General features: G+C 48.5%; 1 protein-coding gene across 1 annotated transcript in view; it reads right to left on the bottom strand.

The window, feature by feature from the left end:
* The window catches only part of Lhx2 (LIM homeobox 2), a 32,183-nt gene extending 21,145 nt beyond the window's left edge, over nucleotides 1-11,038 (bottom strand). The window contains exon 1 of the mRNA XM_074051036.1: nucleotides 10,590-11,038. The gene's annotated coding sequence lies outside the window, so the exon portion shown is untranslated. The remainder of the gene's footprint in view (nucleotides 1-10,589) is intronic.
* Between the last annotated feature and the right edge of the window lie 10,632 nt (nucleotides 11,039-21,670).

Consider the following 21,670-nt stretch of genomic DNA (forward strand, 5'->3'; position numbering starts at 1 on the left):
TCTCCTCGCTCCAAGCTATCTGTGGGCCCAATAAACTTCCCTGTCTCTCTCCTGCCTGGAAGAGTGGGGGAGATCATGACTTTAAGAACTCAGAAAAGCAAGGAGTTCGAATCCTAGCTGTCCCATTTACACTGAATGTAATCTTAAATGCCTTAACCTCCCTTAGCCTATTTCTGACCTTTTCAATGGGAGACGAGAAGATCCCCAGCATGAATGAAAGAGAAATTGGATGTAAAAATGTCTGGAACACAGTAGGCACTAAACGAATTCTTTAATCACTGCCTCTTTCCTCTCTCCTTTTCAAAACTTTCTCACTCCGAGAAGCATTTGGCATCTGTGAGGTCCTTAAAAACCACAGGCCCGTTTTCTGCTATGGCACACACCATGCCACTGACGTGGGTGACGTGAGGTCCATACAGCCGCCTGGCTGCACCACCACGCCAAGGACCATCAGCCTAGCCTGCGGGGTAAACCCCACTGCCAGTCCCAGCCTCCAGACTTCATGGTCAACCTAGAGTCTCTTGGAATACTCAGGTGTCTAGGGGAGCAAGGATTTAGGAAGTAAAAAGTGATTGTAGAGAAAAACTGAACGGAACACATCAGTTACTGAGTCCCATTTCCTGGGTCTGTTTTGTTGGAGGGGTTCGCTCCATGTAATGGGGGTAGGGGTGTCGGTATGAAGTGACCTGCTTGCTGGGACCCAGTAACGGGAAAGCCAGGATCTTTGCAGTTTATCTTACAGGTCAAGGAGTTAAAGCAGCACGAAATCATACCTTCTACATACTGTACATAACTTGCACACATAAGTACACATACCTGTGCTTGTAATAGCCAAGGACATACTCTCGTGTTCATGTGTGCAAATGCACATGTTGGTCTGTTTTGACAAAAACACAGCCAACACGAATTTATCTGTGGGCAAAATTATGGTGGAGCACTAACGTAGGAACTGTGGTCTACACGCGCGCACCATGTCCAAGTAGCAAGTGTCCCGCACAAGTAGCATCTAGAAAGCAGCACGTTAAACATACTCGGGTGCTTAGACAATCTTGCTTAAATCCCTGAGCGAGCGCCTTTGAGGCTCTGTTGTGAGTATTTGCAGAAACTCTTGTAGTTACAAGTATGTGTGTACACGCTGCACGTGCATAGATACCCCAATGCGAAGGAAGAAACATCAATCCAAAGACGCGTGTGCGCGTGCGTTCACGCAGCCGTGTGCTTCAGCTCCTGCACACGGCCCGCGCCCGGGCACGCGACGCCTACTTAATAACACAAGCATCTGGGGCACTTTTTTTTTTCCCAAGAAAATAGGGAATGAAAATCCAATCTGGGAGTCACCAGGGTTTACCTGGAGGTTGCCCAAGGAGTTGAAAAGAATTGTAACAACACCGGAGTGTTTGTCCTTGGTGTGGGCTGGACATCACGCGTTTTCAAGAGCTGGCGGGGTGGGGGTGGGGCGGTTACTCTGTAACTCTTGCCGAGCGCTCTTCAAGAAACATGGAAACATACACCCTGCGGCTCTTCACTTCCTCCCATACTTGTACACTATTCTCTCGCCACCAATCTACCACTCTAACCAGCAGCCCCCATCCATCGCTGGCCGGCCCTAAATTCCCCAGTAGCCAGAATTCCCGCCCCGCGAGCTCCTCTGTTTAACCCTCTCGTCGGACCGTGAAGCGCGCGAATCTGGTAGAGGTTCAAGCGCATCTGCCCCCGCTGGGCGGGATCTGGGGACCCAAGCCCGAGGTTCAGAGGCCGGTAACTTTGCTAATCTCCCCCAGTGGTTGGGGGACGTCGTGCAACCACCGAGTCCTGTCCTCGGAGACTAAACAAGGAGAGGAACAGGTTGTAAACACATATCCTGACACGTGAGTGACATTTACACAGCGCGCAAAGCCGCAGCCCAGGGAAAGGCAGGGGGTGGGGAGAACCAGCACAGACAGGTAAATGAAACATTTTCAGGCTCCGGAAACCGAGGCCCATCGACCCCCTCCCCCGATAGGGGAAAGAATACCTAAGTTTCCCGAACCTGCCTTTTTGGGAGGTGACAGGTGAACGGAATTCAGATCTGGCCACTGTTGCCGCTGCCTACCTCCCCACCATCTGCTTCCTCGCAGACAAGCAGACCCCGCGCATAATGAGGCAGCAGCCTCCAGCCGGCCACCGTGACTAACTCAGAACAAAAGCGCTCCCTCCACGCCTTCTCCAACAAAGGGGCCACCAGCCTCAGCGCTCCCCGAAGGCTGCGAGGCTCCGGCTGCCGGCTGCGGAGCTGCCGCGCGCAAACTTCCCGGGGCTCCCGGGGCTGCAGGCGCCACCGATCCGGGGCCGCGGAGAGAGGAAGCGCAAGCCACCGCGAGAAAGTGAGGCCAGGCCGGGCTGGTGGGGGTGGGGATGAGGGCGTGGGGGAGCCCAGGAAGGAGGGTGATTGATCAGTGCGCTGTTCCCCGCGCCCTGTCCCGTTATTAGAGGCGGCCAAAGCAGGGCCACGCAATAACCTCGGAATCGCCAACTAATTGACGCTGCAGGCAACTACTTCATTGTGCGCGCTGGTTTTATGTCTTCATAGCCGGTGATTGACAAGGTGTAATTAGTCATCTCACTCGGTGATAAACATGGGCACCCTCCTCCCGAGGCATCAGGCCGTGTGTACCAGCAGAGGAAGCGATAGTTGAAGCTGATATACCATTAAATCAAAATGAAGACGTTCAGAAGTGTGTGTTTGCTGTGACGCTCTGATGGTTTATTTCTCAAATACGGCACCAACAGATTTACTTGATTTGCAAGTTAACTACAACATTAACTGGTTTTATTTATTTTGCCTCTTTCCTTCCTCTTCCTAGGCAGGGATGTTGCTCTTGGAGAATGTGAAGACAGTTTGCTTCTTGACAAGCGAGCGAACGGGCGCCCAGATTTCTGCAGCCTTCCGGAGTCTCCCCGCAGGGAAAGGCAGATAGAGAAAACGCCGATTTGTGAGGCATCAGGGAAAGGTTCCGGGCAGGAGAGCCGCCCTCCTTGGCCCCAGACACTCCTGCCTGGGATCCCCTTTTGGATACACCAATAGATGACCCCAAACCCTGAGGATGGGGTTAGGGTATGGGTTGGAAACCTTGAATAATAACTGCAAAGAAGATAGAGTCAAACCAGCATTTCTTCCCTGTCTTGAAGCAGAAAGGACTGTTTGTTTTCTTAAGGCTGTTTTCTTAAAGCTGTTGGCTGCAGTGACAGGGCGGGTGGCCCACCTCTGTTCCCTGGGTAGAGCGTAACTGTCCCCTGTGCTAGGAGCTTGCTTGCACCACTCAGCAAATTACACTCCTTGCTTACCAAAGTGAGCCTTGCTCAGGGAAATGTGTGTGTGTGTGTGTGTGTGTGTGTGTGTGTGTGTGTGTGTTTTCCCCTCAAAGCTGAGGCTGTTTGCTATTAGGGGTGCTAGTTGCTTATTCCAGAAACCTGGAGGCTTACATTTTAAAAAGAGAGGGGGCAAGTCTGATCTGTTTTGACCCTAATTCTGATTAGAGAACAACATCACCGGAACAAAACCACTAACATTTGAAAGTCCATTTCCAGGGTAGCTCCTAATGACCCCAAGAGACACAGGAGTTTCCTTTGCTTTCCCCTTCTCTCTACCTTCAGTCTCCAACTTGGAGAGCAGAGAAATGGTGATTCCTAGTCGTGCACAGGAATGTGGGGGTGTGGGCATCTTCAAAAAAAGATGGGATGAGGTGAAAAACAGGGAAGTCATAAAAGCCCCAGATCTTCAACAAGGACACCCTTTTCCCCAGGCTTGTGGGCCTCTTTCAGCAAAGGGGGGATTGTTTTATATTGATGTGAGTGGCTGTCAGGCAGAGCAGTGCTCAGGCATGGCTCTCTCTTTCTTTATGAAATCAGCTCATTGCTTTGGTCACACCATACAGAAAATCTGCTGATCACCACTATTGACAATAAAAATCATGGGGCCTTCATTATTTCCAAAGGAGCCCCACATCTGTGACAATAGGATAGAGAAGTGGTTTGGCCCATTGCAGGCAGAGAGGAGCCCAATTCCTCCTCCTCTTCTCCCTGCAGCAATCTGAACAATTCTGAAACTGCCTCCCTGGGCGTCAGCTGAGCAGGTTGGGGAACTAACCAGGGCTCTCTCTCTAGGGCCCTGTTAAATGCGCTGAACTTAAAATGAAACACGAAGTGTGAATTTCAGGTTTGAACATGATGCATCAGGAAACCTCGGAGGTTGGCAGCCCTTTTCCTCCCTCCTGCCTTTCGGTAGCAGGTATTAATATTGTATTAAATGTTATGAGAAAGTAAGGGCTGCGGAGAGGAATGTGCTCAGATGCAATTTTGTCAAGGTTTTTATCTGTGATTATGATTCCAGATGTAGAAACTCCCGGAGGAGGGAAATGAGGGGCTGCTGGCATGTGACATGTGTTTTAAGGTGTTTGGCAGTGTTTCTCAAAGTGGTGACAAAATGTTCAATTTTATTACAGGGAATTGGTAAAAGAAATACGAATACTAGGTCAGAGATTGTTCACCTCAGCAAAACGATTTGCCATTATTGATTGGGGTGCAGAAAGTTTATATCTGGGTCCTGCCCAAATCACACTGTCAACAATATAAATCTGTCAGATCAGATTATTCTTAAAGAACAATTGTATCACAATAGCTAATTTCACCTCCACAACTAATTCCCATGAAAAGATATAAATTGTCCTGAAAACGAAAAATAAAAAAATAAATAAATAAGTAAATATTGTAACAAGAGGTCATTTTTTAAACTGGTATAACTATAGCTACACCTTGTACCTTGAAGATAATTTTAATATAACCTAGAATAATAGCCAATCCTGGAAAGGCCATTTTGCTAATCCTTACTCTGCAGGCTTTTCAGGTTGAAGCATGTGCGCGTGCACACACACACACACACACACACACATGCACAGGGGGAGAGAGAGAGAGAGAGAGAGAGAGAGCAATAAATTTCCTCACAGAGAGAACCACATTTACTTAAAAGCGAATCAGAAAGACTTTGTAACAAAAAGTGGAGTTGAGAGTAGGGGAGGCAGCAGCTGAACCCTTGGACAATTCTTCTATCTCCACATACCTGATACTGAAAATTTTCTCCTACCACATTCTTCGTTCAAAGGCATCTCTTCCACCCCTCTCTGGCTTCAGGACACCCCTAACTCCATTTTGAAGCAGTTTCCCCATAAACCTTTTATGAGCTTCACATACACCAGCACTAATGGACTCGAGTGCCCAGTCAATGCTCACTATACTGGTGGTGGGCTTGGTAAACATTTCTACAGAACAAAAAGGGGATTTTGCCTAAAGATATTGCACTTGGTTGCACCCTGGATCCTCTATCAGAGGACGACAGTCTGCCCCACATGCTGGAGCCATTGCCACACAGATGAGCCCATATCCAGCACACCCATGCAGACTCAGTCTTCCTTTCATCCAAGCTAAAGAATACTGCTTTTGGATTCCTACCATTGACTATCCCACAGCATGCCAGCCAGGCTCCTAGGACAAATTGCACCTTCTTTGGAAGTAAGATGCTCCCTTTCCTAGGAGGTCATGTTGGACATGGTACTTTTCTGAAGGGAATAGTGAAGTTGCCAGTAAAGAAAAATGCCCAGCATGGCTACTGTCTCTCACCCTACACCTTCAACAGGACCTTTCCCCAACTCTCCTTTGGTTTGCTTAGCAAGTCTCTACTGCTATTTGGAAAGTTGGCATTGTCTGTTTAGGTGAGGAACCAGTCATTTCCCACATGTGCTTCAACTGAAGCCCAGCCCCTTGGTACCCCTCCCCCAACATTTTTAGTTAAAACAACTAATGTCCCATCGATTATCTTTGCATGAATGAAAATCACTACAAACCCTTGCAGGTATATGGGGAATTCTGTTTGCTTAAGTATTCACACTTTGATTTCCTATGGACTCATTTTCTCAAACATAAAGAAATTAAAACAAGACAAGAACACAAAATCTCCTGACACTTTGCAATGAAACATGAAAGACTATTTTGATAAGCTTATGTGAATCTCTTATAGGAAGATGTGACCCTGTGCTAGAACTGAGTTTGACTCTGGCAAAGGCTTCTAGACATTGATAGGTCATCAGACTGCTGGTTTTCAGTCAGATGAGCTCATCCAAATTTGCTTTCCAGCTCCTGTGTCAGCCCTCGAGAAAGTAAAAAAGGCAGCGGACAATCAGCTCTATTTGGAATTTCCCAGCTAGTTGGCCATTTCGGCTTGTGTCTCCATTTCTGGGGGCTGCCATAATTAGAACGATCTATTTTGCATTTACTTCTCTTTGCAAGCACTACATTATTCACTCTTTCCTGTGCTTATTAAACAGTGCCACCTGCACCAAATTCAACAAAGCTCTTCCATCAGTCGGGCCCAGCTAAAGATCCCAAACCATATATTATCATTAATTGAAGCTCAATTGAATAGTTGGTGATAGACACAGGAGTAAAAGCAACACATTTTCTGGGAACTGCTTATGACAATGTTTTAAGCCAAAAAAATTGATCCCTCAAATTGTCATCTTTTACAAACTCTCTGTTTCATTCTCTCTGTATAGTAATTCAAGCAGCAATTAGCAAGTCTTTTAATTAATGAACTAGTCCCTGTATGTCACCAAGGTGCCTCTAGCACAAATGTCCTCCTTCATAATATTTTGTCACCCAAAGCCTTCAAAACTGACCACATCCATAGCCCTAGTGCTGTGAAAATGTTCTGAAGAGCCAAAGACAAGGCTAGAAAGCACAGGACATTTTTCAGGAAACAAGCTATGGATACTATAATTCAGAGGAGAGGCAGAAGAAAGAGAACCAGAGGCAGAAAGGGGAGAGGCAGAAAACGAATGTGCATACACATCCATGGTTAAAGAAATGCACAGAAAGTTTCCAGCAAAGATGGGACCATTTCTGAGACTAGGCTATGTTACAGCAAACACTGCATCCAAATGCTGATTTATACATTTTGAAGAGCCTCAAACCTCACTGTGGCTTGTTCTTTTAAAAAGCTTCCAGCTTTGTTCAAAATACTGCTTATCTTTGGCATTGTCAACAGCTCTGCATCTGGGAGAGATTAATTAAGTGATAGGTCAGACACAATGAGGTGAAAGGGCATGTCCACCCAATCAAGGCTGATTCATCCATTTCTAGGTGGGTCAACTTTTTTTGAGGGATGCCAATTTTGGGTTCACTTGGGGGGTGGTTATCAATAGGGATGTCTGAGCTCCTCCAGTGAGAGCACTTAGCTGGAAAAGATTGTTCTGCAAATAGAAAAATCTAAAAATCTACACTCTGTCATTTTAAGGTGTGAAAACACATCATAACCATCAGTTGTCTGTGTGTTCAAGTTTTACAATCCGGGTAAAGGCTGCTTTTCCTGAATATGATTCTTTTACAAAATAGCTAATTGGTTGGTCACAAATAAGATTTACAATTCAACACAATAAAAATTTAAAAGTTCGTGCTCCCTCCTCCTCCCAAGTGTTTCTCAGGGCCTCTTCCTTTCAAGTCCACTTTTAATTCTAGAAGGTAAATTGAGAGAAAGAGATAGGAAGGGGGAGTGGTGGGGGAGGAGGAGAGAATGAAAGAGAAAAAGAGGGTTTCCAGGTGTCATCCACTGAATTTTTCCAGACCAATTAGAGGTTATCTTTAAATCTCCATCCTCCACTCCCTCTACACCTTTCTAAATAGATCTTCAGATTAGTGAGAAGTTAGTTAATTGGGGGAAGCCATGTGGCCTGCTCACCTGATTACTAACCAGAAGGATTTTAAGGACCTTAGCTCCCACTCCCAGAAATGGCTTCCTCCCCATCTCTTCAGCTTCGTGTATCAGTCTGGGTCAAAATAGTGGCTGCAAAATTGTATGTGTGTTTGTGTGTGCGCGCGTGCATGAGAGAGACAGACAGAGACAGTGGTAAACTCTCAGCCTGTGAACAGGCTGGGCTCAGGTAAAGTGATTGTGCCATGCAGACCCCAAACAAAACATTTAGAATATTTTTTACTCCATTCTTGAACACTCCTGCTAATGAACTGCATGTTTTCTAAGCTATTTTTGTGGGGGGAGGGGGGAGGTAAGAGGAGATAAACAATGGTTGGGGTGTTTTACTACTGACCAGCCATTTCCCCCTTCTCCAAAGCAACATAGAATGTTAGTTTCTTAGCTATCCAATTCTTTAAATCATCTGGGATCTATCTATATTTGTAAAACTGAGCAGAAATACTTAACAGCCTGATCAATAGCTATTGACCGTCAGCACACCTCGTACCCTAACATGCACAGCTTGGTCATGTATATTTGATCATTGAGAAATTCAAAGCATCTTGCAGCAGTATTTCAAAGAAATAGTCTCTCTTTCTGTGGTCTTAAAAAAGAGTGTGACTTTCTCTGTCCCCTGCATTCATCTATCCATCCATTTATCTACACACACACACACACACACACACACACACACCCCTCCCTTCCTGGAGAATTTATTGCTCATATATTTGATGAAGAACAAGGTAATTAACTGTGAGGCTGTACATCTGGGTGGCACTTCATATCCATTGCAATAATAAAACACTTTTTTCACATTTTAGCAGAAGCAAGGCTAGTTCTGCCCACAGATTCAGAGGACCCCAGAGCCTCTGTCTGCAAAGCCTCCTTGTTATAAATCTGCCTCCCTCTTAAGTGATGGCATGCACAATTGCACCAAGGGGCACTAAGTTTATCTGTGCAAAAGCATCATTGGAAAAGCTCGTCCCTTCTCGGAGATTTAGCATCAGCTTGTGGGGATGGGAGGCTCAAATAGACACAGCTGGCTGCTCCATCCTGGTCTGCTTGACAGCAAACCGGGGCAAGAGTCCAAATAGTCCTGTGAAGGGCCACAGGTACAAGAGGTATATTTTAGGATCCCAGGGGCTGGCATTCTGAGCATGTCCTACTAAGATCTAGTACCCCAAAAGACTCATAGATATATCTGATATTGTGGGGTCAAAAAAGCTGATTCCAAGTTTCTCCATAAGGTATCCCAGACATATTTAAACCACTCCAAGGATCTGACCAGAAGAATACAACTAGCAAATCTGTACCCAGCTCCTTATAACCCCAACTCCGGAGACCACCCCCACCCCCAGCCAGCAAAGCAAATTACCTGCACAACCTCCCATCTCCAGCGTCCCCTGTTCTGTATTCCAAAACAAGTCCAGCACAAATTATTCGGGGACCTTCCTTCTAAAATCGACAGCATCTGGGCTGAGGCTCCCTTCTTTAAAGGGGGGACTTCATATGATAATACGTGTAATATGATATGGAATGACAGAATGCATGACAGTTGCCCATAATACAGAGAAGTCAGTCAAAGGACAGAGGGGACATTTGGATAATTACCATCCATTGGCTAGTCAATCACGCGAACAGAGAGAAACTGCACAAAACCCACAATGGGGTTGGGAAACAAAAGAGACCCGAGCAGGACTCAGGATTAACCGGTCTAAAGCGATCTAAATGCTTTTGTATCTGAAGAACTGAGGCTCCCGGGTTGCCCCCTCCCCATCCCAGGGAACTAATTGCAGGCATCAGAGTTAAAGCTCTCTCCCCTCTTTCCCATTTCTCTCTGTAGACTGCTCACCACACAGAAGAAAAACAACAACAACAACAACACGATTTCCGTGTTCACTAAACTATTTTAAAGTTAAAGGGATGGGGAGGGGCCTGGACGTGGCCCCTCTGTCCAGAAGCTGAGACTCTTCCCCCTTGGAAGAAGCTGGGACAGTCTGCACTGGCCTTAATTCTTTGTTTCAGGATACAGTCTTCCCTTTTTGCCCCCTGGAAACAAATGCCCATGCACCTGAGCTGAGGCTGGGCAGCTGCCCTCTTCCTGGAGGCAAAGATGGATTGCTGGTACCCTGCTTTGAGTCCCTCGAGATAGCCCCATGCATCAGAAAAAACCCAGCCCCCCTCCCCCAGTTGAAGACTCGTATTGAATCTGCACACCTAGGATTAAGTGGGGTAAGAGGGCAACAGAGAAGCGGGTCCAGTCTTCAGCACTGCAGAGTTCGCCAGACGAAAATTGTAAATTGTAGGGAGAGAGGATTTCTTTCTAAACTGGAGAGTGAGAAAGGAAGAAAATCCTTCTAAATCGGGGGGTGGGGGGGAGGGAGAGAAAACGCTTAATTGGGGGAGAGGAATGGAGAGAGATGCCTTGCTTGAAAAAAGGCGAAAAAAAAAAGGGGTAACTCCTCAAAAAAGACCTAGGAAAATGATGCCTTCAGAGACAGGAGAGGATGGGTGAGAGAGGAAGAGAATTCCTTACAAGATGAAAGGTATGGCCAGAAGAGCTCTGTGCCCCAGCGAGACCCCCACTCCCACCCAGGAAAGGAAGGCCGGTAACTATCTCCGGATTCCCACCAGGCTCTCACTACACGATTCCAACTTGCCCGAAGCCCTCCGGGCCCAGCGGGGCCCTCGCGGGTTCCCCGCTGGTGGCAGCGGCAGTTCCGGGTGCGGGTCCGCGGGTGCCCCGCGGGGCCCAGCCCGCGCCCCGCGCGCAGCCCTCCCGGCCCCGGGGCGCGCCGAGGCGCCGGCTTACCTTTCCGAGCCCTCGGCAGCGGGTGTGGCCGGCTCTGCGGGCGGCCCCGGGCCAGGTCCGGGGGGCGGGGGGTGGGGGTGCAGGGCTTGGGGGGAGCGGCAGGGTGAGGACTGGTGGGGCTGGCACGGTGCCCAGGGGAGGCGACGGGGCAGTTGGCAACCCCAGGGTCTGCGGGCCGACCGGGCGGAGACGGTGTGGGACTTTGGAGGGGCGGCGGGGCCCGGGCCGGGGGACAGGGGGCTCCCTCCTGGGGCCGGTGGGGCGCTCCAGCCTGCAGGGCCGGCCCGGAAGCCGGGAGGCGCACGGATCAGAGGGGCTGTTTTCTCGCCTCGGCTGACAAATCAATCAGGGCCCGCGGAGCCGGAGCTAGGGGAGCTGCCACCCCGGCTGGCGCGCTGTCCCCGCTCGCTCCGTGCTGCCAGCTGACGGCAGCCTCGCCTCGAGTGGGCGCGGGCCGGCGGCGCAGGCTGGCTGCGGTCATTAGGCTGCGGGCGCGTGCGGCCGGGGGCGGGGGAGGTGGCCCGGCCGGGCCGGCGGGGGCGGCGGCGCCGGGAGGAGGTGGCCGCGCCGCCGCGTCCCCGGCCTCCCCGCCCCGCCCGCCGCCGTCCCGCGCCTGCTCCGCGCTCCTCACCGCCCCCGCCCCCGCTCCGTGGCTGTCACTGGCTCCGGCTGCCCGGCTCCCGGTTCGGCTCTGCCCGCCTCCCTCGATCTCTCTCCATCCCCTGTCTCAGTGGCGCTCTGTCTCTTCTCCTTTCTGGGTCCCTCCCGGTGTCCCCAGATCTTCTTCACTGCGCCTCTCTTTCTTTCTGTGGGACTGATGCTCTTACCCTCGCTTTATGCTCGCTCTCACCATTTTCTCCCTCCCTCTCATTTCCTTCCACCTCCCCTCACTTGCCACCTCTTACTCCCTCTACCCAGGAGTACTCGCTGTCCCTCCCTCTATCCCAACTAGGACCATCCGTCCCCAGAATCCGGCTTAAGCCGTTTCCCTGCTCTGGCACCTCGGACAAGTCACTTCCTCCCAGCGGCAGTTTCGTTATCTTTTAAAAATTGCTAATAGCAGCTCTCGGTGGTAGTGTGTGTGTGTGTGTGTGTGTGTGTGTGTGTGTGTGTGTGTGTGAGGCGGAGGGGGGGGTGTAGGGAAAGAGTATGGAGGAAGGAGGTGCCCAACGACTCTGGTCCCCCCCACCCCTTGAAAATCAGTTGCAAATGCAGCCACTGTGGCGGCTGTCTGGTTGTCTAGCGCAGCGGGTGCCAGGGTGCTCCACAAAACCCATGTCCTCAGCAGCCAGTTGGGCAAGAAAAGTCAAGGGTGAATTCTCCTGAAGTTCCCCTCTTCCCCTGCCTCCACTTTTACGTTGGGCACACCCCAGAGCTGAATCTGAGGTCTCAGGCCCTGTCACTTGCTGGTTCCTTCCTGGCTGATACCAAGCAGTGCTCTCTTCTGTTCTTTAGACCCAAGGAGGAGAAATCCTGTTCCTCCCTTTCCTCTCCCACCACGCACCATGGTTGGCATTTAAGCTTCAAAGATGCTTCCTGGATGCAGTGTAGCTTCAGAGTCAAACAGATGTGAGTTCAAGACCACTCACTCAGGCAGGTCATTCACCATTGCAACCTTCAGTTTCCTCATCTGTGAAATGGAAACAATTCTTGCTTTCTGGTTTTGCTTGTCTGTTTTAGATTGGGTCTCACTATGTAGCCCAACTGACGTGAATCTCAAGATCCTCCTGGACTCCACGCCTTTTAAGATTGTGGTTTTCGTGCATGGGATAAAGTGCCCAGCTGTAGCAGTTTATTCATCCAATCCAGTTTTTATTCAGGCTCTTTTCGTGGCACGGAGGAGACAGCAGTTCACAAGGCGGGCATGATCTCTGCCTTCATGCAACTTGCATTCTAGTTGGGGAGGCAAACTGAACTGCAAGGGTGGATTATTTCATGACAGTTGTACAAGTGCTGTGAAGGAATAGAGTGAGGAGATCATATATCCTGGGAACCTGGCCTGGGAAGAGAGGGGGCTCAGGAGCAGCTTTCCCAAGGTGTGGCACCATCAAAGCTGACACCTGAAACCAGGTGTGGACCCATGCGTGCAGATGGCAGGAAATGGGAAGGCGCTGCTAAAATGGGTGATGAAGGGAGTGTTCCTGGGAGAGGCATGAGGGCATGGCCAGCAGGAAATCCAATGTGTGTGTGTGTGTGTGTGTGTGTGTGTGTGTGTGTGTAGGGATGAGGCTGGAGAGGTGGGCAGGGGCAGGAGGAGGGGGTGGGACTTATAGACAAAGAGGAGGAGTCTTGTTCTCCATGGTGGGAACAGCTCTTATCCCTCAATCACATAAATCCTGATTTCCTCTTTCTTGAACTGAAAGGAAGAAGGCAGGTCCAGCTCCCAGATATGAATTTGGCTTTGGTCCTTGTTGGGGGTTGATATTTCTTGTGTCCCCCGCAACACATACCCATCCCAGAACTATCCATGTTGTCTACCTTGACATCTGATTCCCTATCCAAGTGGCCTCCCCAAGAGCTCACACTCAGGCTTGGGGTTCCTCTGTGCCCATAAAGTCAGGCCCACAGGAGCCATCCTCAACAGCATTTGTCACTCAATTGAACAATGAGTAGCCACCAAGCTCCTGCTGCAGCCAGGCTCTGTTAGGCATTGCACTATCCTCACAAAACACTGGGTTTGTGGGGAACCTACCTTGGAACACACAGGACTGGCATGGCCACCAGTGTGAGGAAGTCCCATAAGATTGGAAGGTCTCTGAGGGTAGGTCCATCCTGAGTTTACTCACCTACTAGATCTCAGGTGTGGCACAGTGCCTGGCACAAGGTGGGCACTCAGTAGCATGTAGGAAGGAGAAAGGAAAAAAGTGAAGTTTAGAGTGCAGAAAGATGAAGGGGAAGTAGGAGTGAAATGAGCCAAAGAGGAGGAGACTCACCTATGAAAAGCAAGCCAGGAGGAGGCAGGAGGGTCTGTAGAAAAGGTGGGAGCTAACATTAACTGGACTCCTCCTCTGGGCAAAAGGTGTGGGGCACTTTTGTGCAGTTACCTTGCCAACCCTCACAGTACACCAGCTTCATGGACTATTGTTCTCCCTTTTCTGATAAGGTACTAGAGTCCAGAAAGGTTAAGTCACTGGTCTGAGGTCACACAGCCTGCACTTGGATTTGAGCCTAGCTCTGTCTGTCGCTCTTTACTAAAAGCAGGAAGCAAAAAAGGAAAAGAAGGCAGAGGAAGGAGAGGACTGAGAACAAAAGAAGAGCCGTGGCAAAGGAGTGAGCTCCACGAGTAATTTTTCAACTTAAAAACAATTCCCATTTCCCAGCCCTGCATCGGCAGGCGCGGTGGATCTGAGGCAAGGCCGGCCCTCTGACTCGCAGGAGCCTGCTGAGGGGCCTGAGAGCCGCTTCAAAGCTGGCCTCTCAGGCACAGGCGCTTTTAAACTTCACACAGGAAACTTTCCAGGGCTGACTTCTTGTACCTTGTTTCCAAATCAAGAGATGGGGAAGTCCCTCTCAGCCCAGTGGGGAGGAGAACTCACCCAGACACTTGCCCTGGGGTCTAAGCTTGGCAAAGGGGCTCCCTGGCAGAGCACCTGCTCCTCCCCAGATGCGGGGAACCCTTGCCCCCTGCTGCAACTGACTCCTAGAGTGAATTCTGGGTGTGGGCTTGGCAGCCAGTCTGTTGGGGGGGAGGGGAGAGGACTCTTTCTGTGTCCTCCTAGTCTGTTTCTACCTGGGTTTCCCTGGTGGCTTTTGCCACCATCTCTCAAGGATCCGAATGTGCTCCTCCTCGCTCTGCTCTGCGCAGCTGCTTTAAAACCAAACCACACTGTCTATCACCCTCTGATCACCATTTCGAGAGGCAGCTAGGGTCTTCCTAACCCTCAGTTCCCTCTGATTTTTGGAATTCAAATTTGGATTTTGGATGTACATCAAGAGGCTGGCTCCATGCATTTTAATTAAGCTGTCTTTTTTCATTTATTACTAATACACTCCTCTTAACTGTGATTTATTTGTTAAACAAAGCACCATAAGCCATCACTTATTCATCTTAATTTCAACAAAATTAAAGTAGTCGCTGTTAGATTGCACCTAATTGCACTTGCAATGAAAAGAACGGAGATGTTAATCAAAATAAATTGAAGATAAACAATAAAATCATTATATCTTTGCGGCGGTAAGTGTAACTAATCAGTTTTGACTCGAAGCGACCGAACAGGAATAATGAATGTGTCACTGAAGGCGCACTCATTAAGAGAAGCCGAAGAGCCCTGATCCTTGGGGCAGCAGACAGTCACCCTGCCCGTGTGGCCCTGAGGGCTCCTGTCCCCTGGGCTGGGCAAAGGGGCTCTAAGGAGCAAGGGGAGCCAGTGGGAGGCTCAGAAAAAGAGAGAGGGTCATGGGTGGGAGACCCTGAGGATGCCCTGCCACAGAGGGGTTCTCGGGCTGTGATGGGACAGCCAAGCAGTCCCAGGCCCATTTCTGGATATTCCAGGTAAGGATGGGGTGAATAGGCTAGGAGACAGGCATTTCACTATCCAGGGGACACAAACAGGCGAACACACCTCCCAGGGGACACAGTACAGAAGAGACAAAGATAAAAAGAGACAGGCAGAGAGAAAGAGACCAGAAAAGGGACAAGGAAAAAGAGGCAACTGGGGCAGAGATGGATGGCTAGGCGGGGACAGATGGAGCCTCTGAAGACAGGAGGGGAGGCAGCTCTGGCAGGGTAATGGAGGAGGGAGGGAGGGAGACAGATAAGAGAACCAGGTGGATCTCAGAAGTGGAGGCTGGTCTATTTTTCTCTCTTATGAGGACAAGGCATGCACATTTTAAGAAAAAAAAAACACATGCAGCTAATATTCTGGAAGTTTCAGGTTAGGACTCTAGGATCCTCAGGAATTTGGGCAGGTAAATGACTGTTGGGAGGGGATCCCTGGAGCACAGTGGATGATAAGGAACCCTGAGGAGAGGAGACAGAGGTCCACCTGAGCATCTTCTGGGCTCATCTTCCACCTGCAAGGATTTCATTGGGGCCAGATGGGGGCCTCTTCCTCATGGCACATGGACCCCAGCTGCAGAGCCAGAGAAAGGTCAGCTGGGACTGCTCCATCTAAGGCTGCCTGGCAACACCCTCTTTCCTCCAGTGCAGGAAGTCCCACAATGTGACCACCTTGAGAAATGGGAAAGTCTGAGAGTAAGGCCATTGTGGTGAGATTGGGAACAGAGACCAGGACAACCTGAAAGACACACCTCTAATTTTTATTGTTTTTGTGGCCTTGTGCTTGCTAGGCAAGTGTTCTACCACTGAGTCACACCCCCAGCTTCTCTACCCACCCTGTGCTCTGCCTTGTCTCAATTTAGAAAACACATGGATGAACTAAGAATGACCATTCTGTACCTCAGTTTCCCCATCTTTAAAGTAAGGTTAATAAAACTGACTGCATATGTTTATTATGTTATTATGAGGATAAAATGAAGTTTTTTTTTTTTTTTTTTTTTTATGAGATAGGATCTTACTGTTCTGCCCAGGCTGGTTTTGAACTCACCATCCTCCTGCTGAGGCAAGATCCTCTCAAGTGCTGGAATTACTGGCCAGTGCCCCTGTGCCTGGTTTAAATGCGTTAATATTTATTAAGAGCTAAGAACAGTGGCTGGCCCTGGGAACAGGATTTATGTGTTTGTTAAATAAAAATGAAATGAATCCCTGCTTTTAAGAGGTACAGAGTTCATAGTGCAGGAAATATGATCCATAGAATCATTACAATCAAGTTTAATTCAATAGGTTAGGGGCCATGATAAATGAACGTGAGGATGCTTTGAGGCCCAGATTGGAGACAAAGACGCCAGATGACAGTTTTGAAGGAGAAGTAGAAATGAGCCAGATAAAGAAAAAAGAATGTTCCAGGCAGAGAGTACCATGTAAGTAAATTCCCACAGACAAGAAATGGCAGGGTATACCAGGGGATAGCAAGGAAATTGGAGTGGAGGCGAGACTTGAGAATGGGGACTTACATCTTAATGACTTTTGTCAGGGGCCATTGGAAAACCTGTGTAGACACTTGTTTTTTTGTTTTTGTTTGGTGGGACTGGGGTTTGAACGCAGGGCTTCGTGCTTGCAAAGCAGGCCTTCTACTGCTTGAGACATACCTCTAGTCCATCTTACTCTGGTTATTTTAGAGATGGAAGTCCCGTCAGCTACTTGCCTGTGGTGGCCTTGAATCTCTATCCTCCTGATCTCAGCCTCCCAAGTGGCTAGGTTTACAGGCATGAGCCACCAGCACCGGCACCCAACTACACTTGCTGATTTGTTAAAACTAAAATTTAAGGCTGGTGGAGTGGCTCAAATGGTAAGCTCCTGCCTAGGGAGCATGAGGCCCTGAGTTCAAGCCTCAGTGCTGCCAACAAAACCCTGAAATTTATTGCCATCGCTGCTCTAGATGTGTTTGCTGTGCTTAGGGGATGATGGGTGGGATTTTTCTTTTTGGATTGTGTCTCACTCTTTTTTATTTCTTCCCTTTCAGTCCACATATGTCTGGTAGAACACCACCCCTCATGACTCCAAGGGAGGGAACACATTACCTAGACCTAAGCCAATCATTGCATCCACACAATGAATACTGTGTAGCCACGTAACTGGATGAAGAATAGGCAATTCTACCCAATGGGAGCTAATCCCGGGCTTTGGCTTAAAGACTGGGACAAGTCTTTGATTCTTTCTGCTGGTCTCTAATCTGACAGGATTTAGGTTCTGGGGCTGCTGTCACCATCTCACTACTGTGAGGATTCTTCTGCCAGCACAGCAGAAGGCAGCACAATGGAGCAAAAGGATTCCAGTGACATCGTTTGAGCCCCAAATCCAGCCAAGACGAAGGCAACCCTAGCCCCTGGACTTTTTGGTTTCACGAGCCAATAAATTCCTTTTTGATTAAGCCAGTTTGGGTTGGGTTTTTGTCACTTGGAACAGAAGTGTTCTAGCTGGTACAGCCTTCAAACAAGAATGTGACACTGTCATGTGTTTTAGTAGCATCACTCTGGCAGCCAGAGTATAGCAGAGGGACTGGAGGGAGTGAGCTGGAGGCAGTGAAGCCAGTGGGCAGGCTGGAGGGCCATCCGGAGGAGGGCTTGTGACAAAGAGCAGGCAGAGCTGTGGCTTTGTTTCCACCTGTGTAAGGCTACCACAGTGCATCACCACAAATGTGGGCACTCAACAGAACAGAAATTCATTCTCTTAAACTTCTGGTGGCCGAAAGTCCAAAATCAGTGTGTCTGTGGAATTGTGCTCCTTTTGAAGAGCTGAAGAGAAAATTCTTTCTTATTTCTCCCCACCTTCTCCCACCCCCCAAGTCCTGGGATCAAACCCAGGGCCTTGTGCATGATAGGCTAGTGGTACATTCCCAGCCCTTGGGTTTTTAAGAGTCTCACTATGTAGCTCAGGCTGGCCGTGAACTCTCTATTCTCCTGCCTCTGCCTCATCAGTGTCCAAAAGAGAATTCTTTTTTTTTTTTTTTAATGGGAGTGGGGTTTGACTCAGGGCTTCACACTTGCAAAGCAGGTGCTATACTATTAGTCCATTTTGCTCTGGTTGTTTTAGAGATGGGGTCTCGTTAACTATTTGCCCTGCTTGCCTTGATCCTTGATCCTTCTAATCTCAGCCTCCCAAGTAGCTAGGACTACAGGCATGAGACACCAGTGCCCAGTGTCACCAAGGGAGAATTCTTAAAGAAGAATTCCTCTTATAGATTCTGGTGGCTCCAGGTGTTCCTTGCCTTATGGCTGCACAATTCCTGTTTCTGCTTCCAATTTCATATGGCTTTCCCCTCCTCTGCATTTGCATTTTCTCCTCTTCAGGATCTTACAAGGATGTCCACCTGTGTAATGCAGGGTGTCCCATCACAAGATCCCTCACTTAATCACATCTGCAAAGACCCTTTTTCCAAATGGGTCTCCTTCACAGGTTCCAGGACATGAATATTTCTTTTAATGGGGTCACCATTCAACCCACCATAATTAGCAAAGGAATTGACCACCAGACTCCAAAGACTAGAGTGCAGAGATGTTCAATAAACGTGTACTTCCTTCCCCACCTGCAACTCGTAATAAGGATGGGAAATTTAAGTGACGGTACATAGACTGTAGAGAGGGGAAGAGTTTGGTTTGGCCAACCTGGAACCTCCTCCCCAATGTCTTTAGCTAGGCCCTTAAGAACTCTGCTCAGAAGGACAACACTATCCCAACTCCCCTCCTCCTTCAGACACAGAAGCTCTGTCCTGTCAGTCCTGTGTATGACCAGGTAATGACCACGGCCATGACAAATCCATTTGCTAACCATTTTTGTCTGTGCCAGGGAAAGGGCTCAGGGATTTTATGTATGAGCTTGACCTCCCCATTAACAGTCTGTTACCATCTCCTTTTATAGGCAAGGAAACTGAGGCTCAGGGGGGAGAATTGACCCTCTCAAACTCACACAGTTGGCAACTGCTAGAGCCAGAACTCAAGCCCAGATCTGTCTGATGGCAAAGCTTCTACTTATAACCAGGGCACTAGCCTACCTGGGTGATGACTTTGAGGGAAGGCAGTGGAACTGAGAAGATGCCCTTGGGCTGTGGTCCCCAGACCTGCAACAGATAGAGGCCACCTTCCCAGATGGTGGTGCTTCGTGGTATCAGTGCTTCAGCTTGGTCTGGGGACCTTGGGGGACAAAGGCAAGGGCTGCCCCACAAGGGATGCCCTGTGCCAGTAGAGAGACAGGAGCTCACCAACCAGGCCACCACAGAGGAGCCTAGCAACTGGGGGGACTGAGTGGAGGAAAGAACCCCCAACTGCCCAGGGTGCCCGTTTAAGCTGAAGAAATAGAGGTTTTAAAACTTATTGTATATATACTCTCTCTTCAACAAAATTAGAGATAAGGGCAAAATAGTTTCTGTCGGGTAGTGAGGGGATGGGGGGGACAGGAAGGGGGTGGGGGGTGAGGGAGAGGGTGAGGGAAGGGGGGAGAAATGACCCAAACATTGCATGCACATATGAATAAAATAAAAATTAAAAAAAACTTATTGTATAAAAGTTACACAGAGAACTACTATGTGATCCAGTAATCCACTCCTAGGTATATTTCCAAAAGAACTGAAAGCAGAGACTCAAACATTTGCACACGCGTTCCTTGAAGCATTATTTTTAAGAGTCAGAGGTGGAAGCAACCCGTCTCCAATGGATGAATGATAAAGAAACATACATATCTGTACAGACGTATTTCCAATAGGGGGTAGTGAGAGAAGACCAGAGGAGGAGAGAGAGAAGAGAATGACAGAGTGAATAATATTGAAATGCATCACATCTACATAGGAACAAGACAACAATGAAACACACAAAGATGTTGAGCCATACGAGATAGGCAGAAAAGGGTCAGGAAGAGTAATAGAGAGGGCTAGACTGATAAAATACAATATATTTATGGGTGAAATACCAAGCAAAGCCCCATTGAACAAGGAACAGACACTTAAACAATGAAGAGGGTAAAGGTTTGGGAAGGGAGGGTAAATGAAGAGGGTAAAAGAGGGTGAATATGGTGATGTATTTTCTACACCTGCATTAATATGGAACACTGAAGCCTGTCGAAGTCATTTTAAGAAGGGGGAGGGGGAAGAGGGAGAATAATGGAGGTACGTTGTAGGCACAGATGGAAATGTCACAACGAAACCCCTGAACAACTAATATATGCTAATAAAAATGCTAAAAATAATGTGTACATATACAATAGAGTATTATTCAGCCTTAAAGAGGAAAGAAACTCTGACCCATGCTACAACACAGGTGAACTTCAAGGGCCTCATGTGAAGCAAAACAAACGAGCTATGAAAAGACAGATACTATATGATTCCACTTATATGTGGTACCAAGAGGAGCCAATTTCATACAGAAGGCAAAGTGGTGGTTTCCAGGAGCTGCAGGGAGGGACAATAAGGAGTCCCAGTCTACCGGATACAGAGTTTCCATTTGGAAGGAAGGAAAAATAAACATGCTCATACATGAACTCCTAGGTACTTGGGAGGTGGAGTTAGGGAGGATCTAGCGTCAAGAGCAGCCCTGGCAAAAAGTTTGAGAGCCCCGCCCCCCCATCTCAATCAACAACAAATGAGTGCGGTGGAGCACACCTGTCATCTTAGCTACAGGAGAAGCATAAATAGGAGGATTTCAGTCCAGACCAGCCTGAATATAAATACAAGACCATATTTGAAAAACACTTAAAGGATTGCGGGTGTGGCTCAAGTGTGGAGCGCCTGTGTGGCATGTGCAAGGTCCTGACGAGAAGATGGATGGTGGTGACGGTTGCAGAGCTGTATGAAATACCAGTGAATCCTACATTTAAAAGTGTCTAAATGCTAAAGTTTTATGGTATGGATTTAATCACAATAAAAAAACAAAGCTGACATTTTCTATTAATTCTAATTAAAAAATTCTTCATTGACTAAAAAATAGAATGAAAAGCCATGCTCCCTCACCTGGACCATGTGCTCAGCTCACTGTGCCCCTGGCAACCTGCTCTACGAGGTCACTCATTATCCATGTAATCCTTTGCAACAATCACAGGCAGTCATTCCTCCCATTTTCCAGGTGTGGAAGCTGAGTCTTACAGTGACTTCCCAGGCTATACAGCTAGGACTTACCTTGAACGCATGCTGAGGGTGGCGGCACCTGGTTCCTCACAGTCTTTGGTACACAGGCAGAGAGGAAAAGTGGGCAACCTGTGGCCTTTGCATGCTTGACCTCTGCATTGTCAGGGAGGGGCCAGCAGAGAGCAATCCTTATAGAGAACACCTTTGCAACTCTAAAAGGTTCTCCAACCCCTGTCTGACTGCTGGAATCTGAGCATGTCCATTCAATGTTTTATTCTATCTTGAGCTGGCCCTTTTGGGCAACATAAAAGGATAAGCATTTCTAGGGCTCTTACTTAAGAACGCATTCATTTCAGACTATAACCATCGGCTCAGAGACGAGAAGTTACTTACCTGGGCCCTCACAGCAGATCGGCACCCAAGGTACAGACCCAGGGTTCCTTGCTTCTGGCCCAGGACCCAGAAAAGACT

This window comes from Castor canadensis, chromosome 13 (genome assembly GCF_047511655.1).
Source record: "Castor canadensis chromosome 13, mCasCan1.hap1v2, whole genome shotgun sequence".
NCBI classification, from domain to species: Eukaryota; Metazoa; Chordata; class Mammalia; order Rodentia; family Castoridae; genus Castor; species Castor canadensis.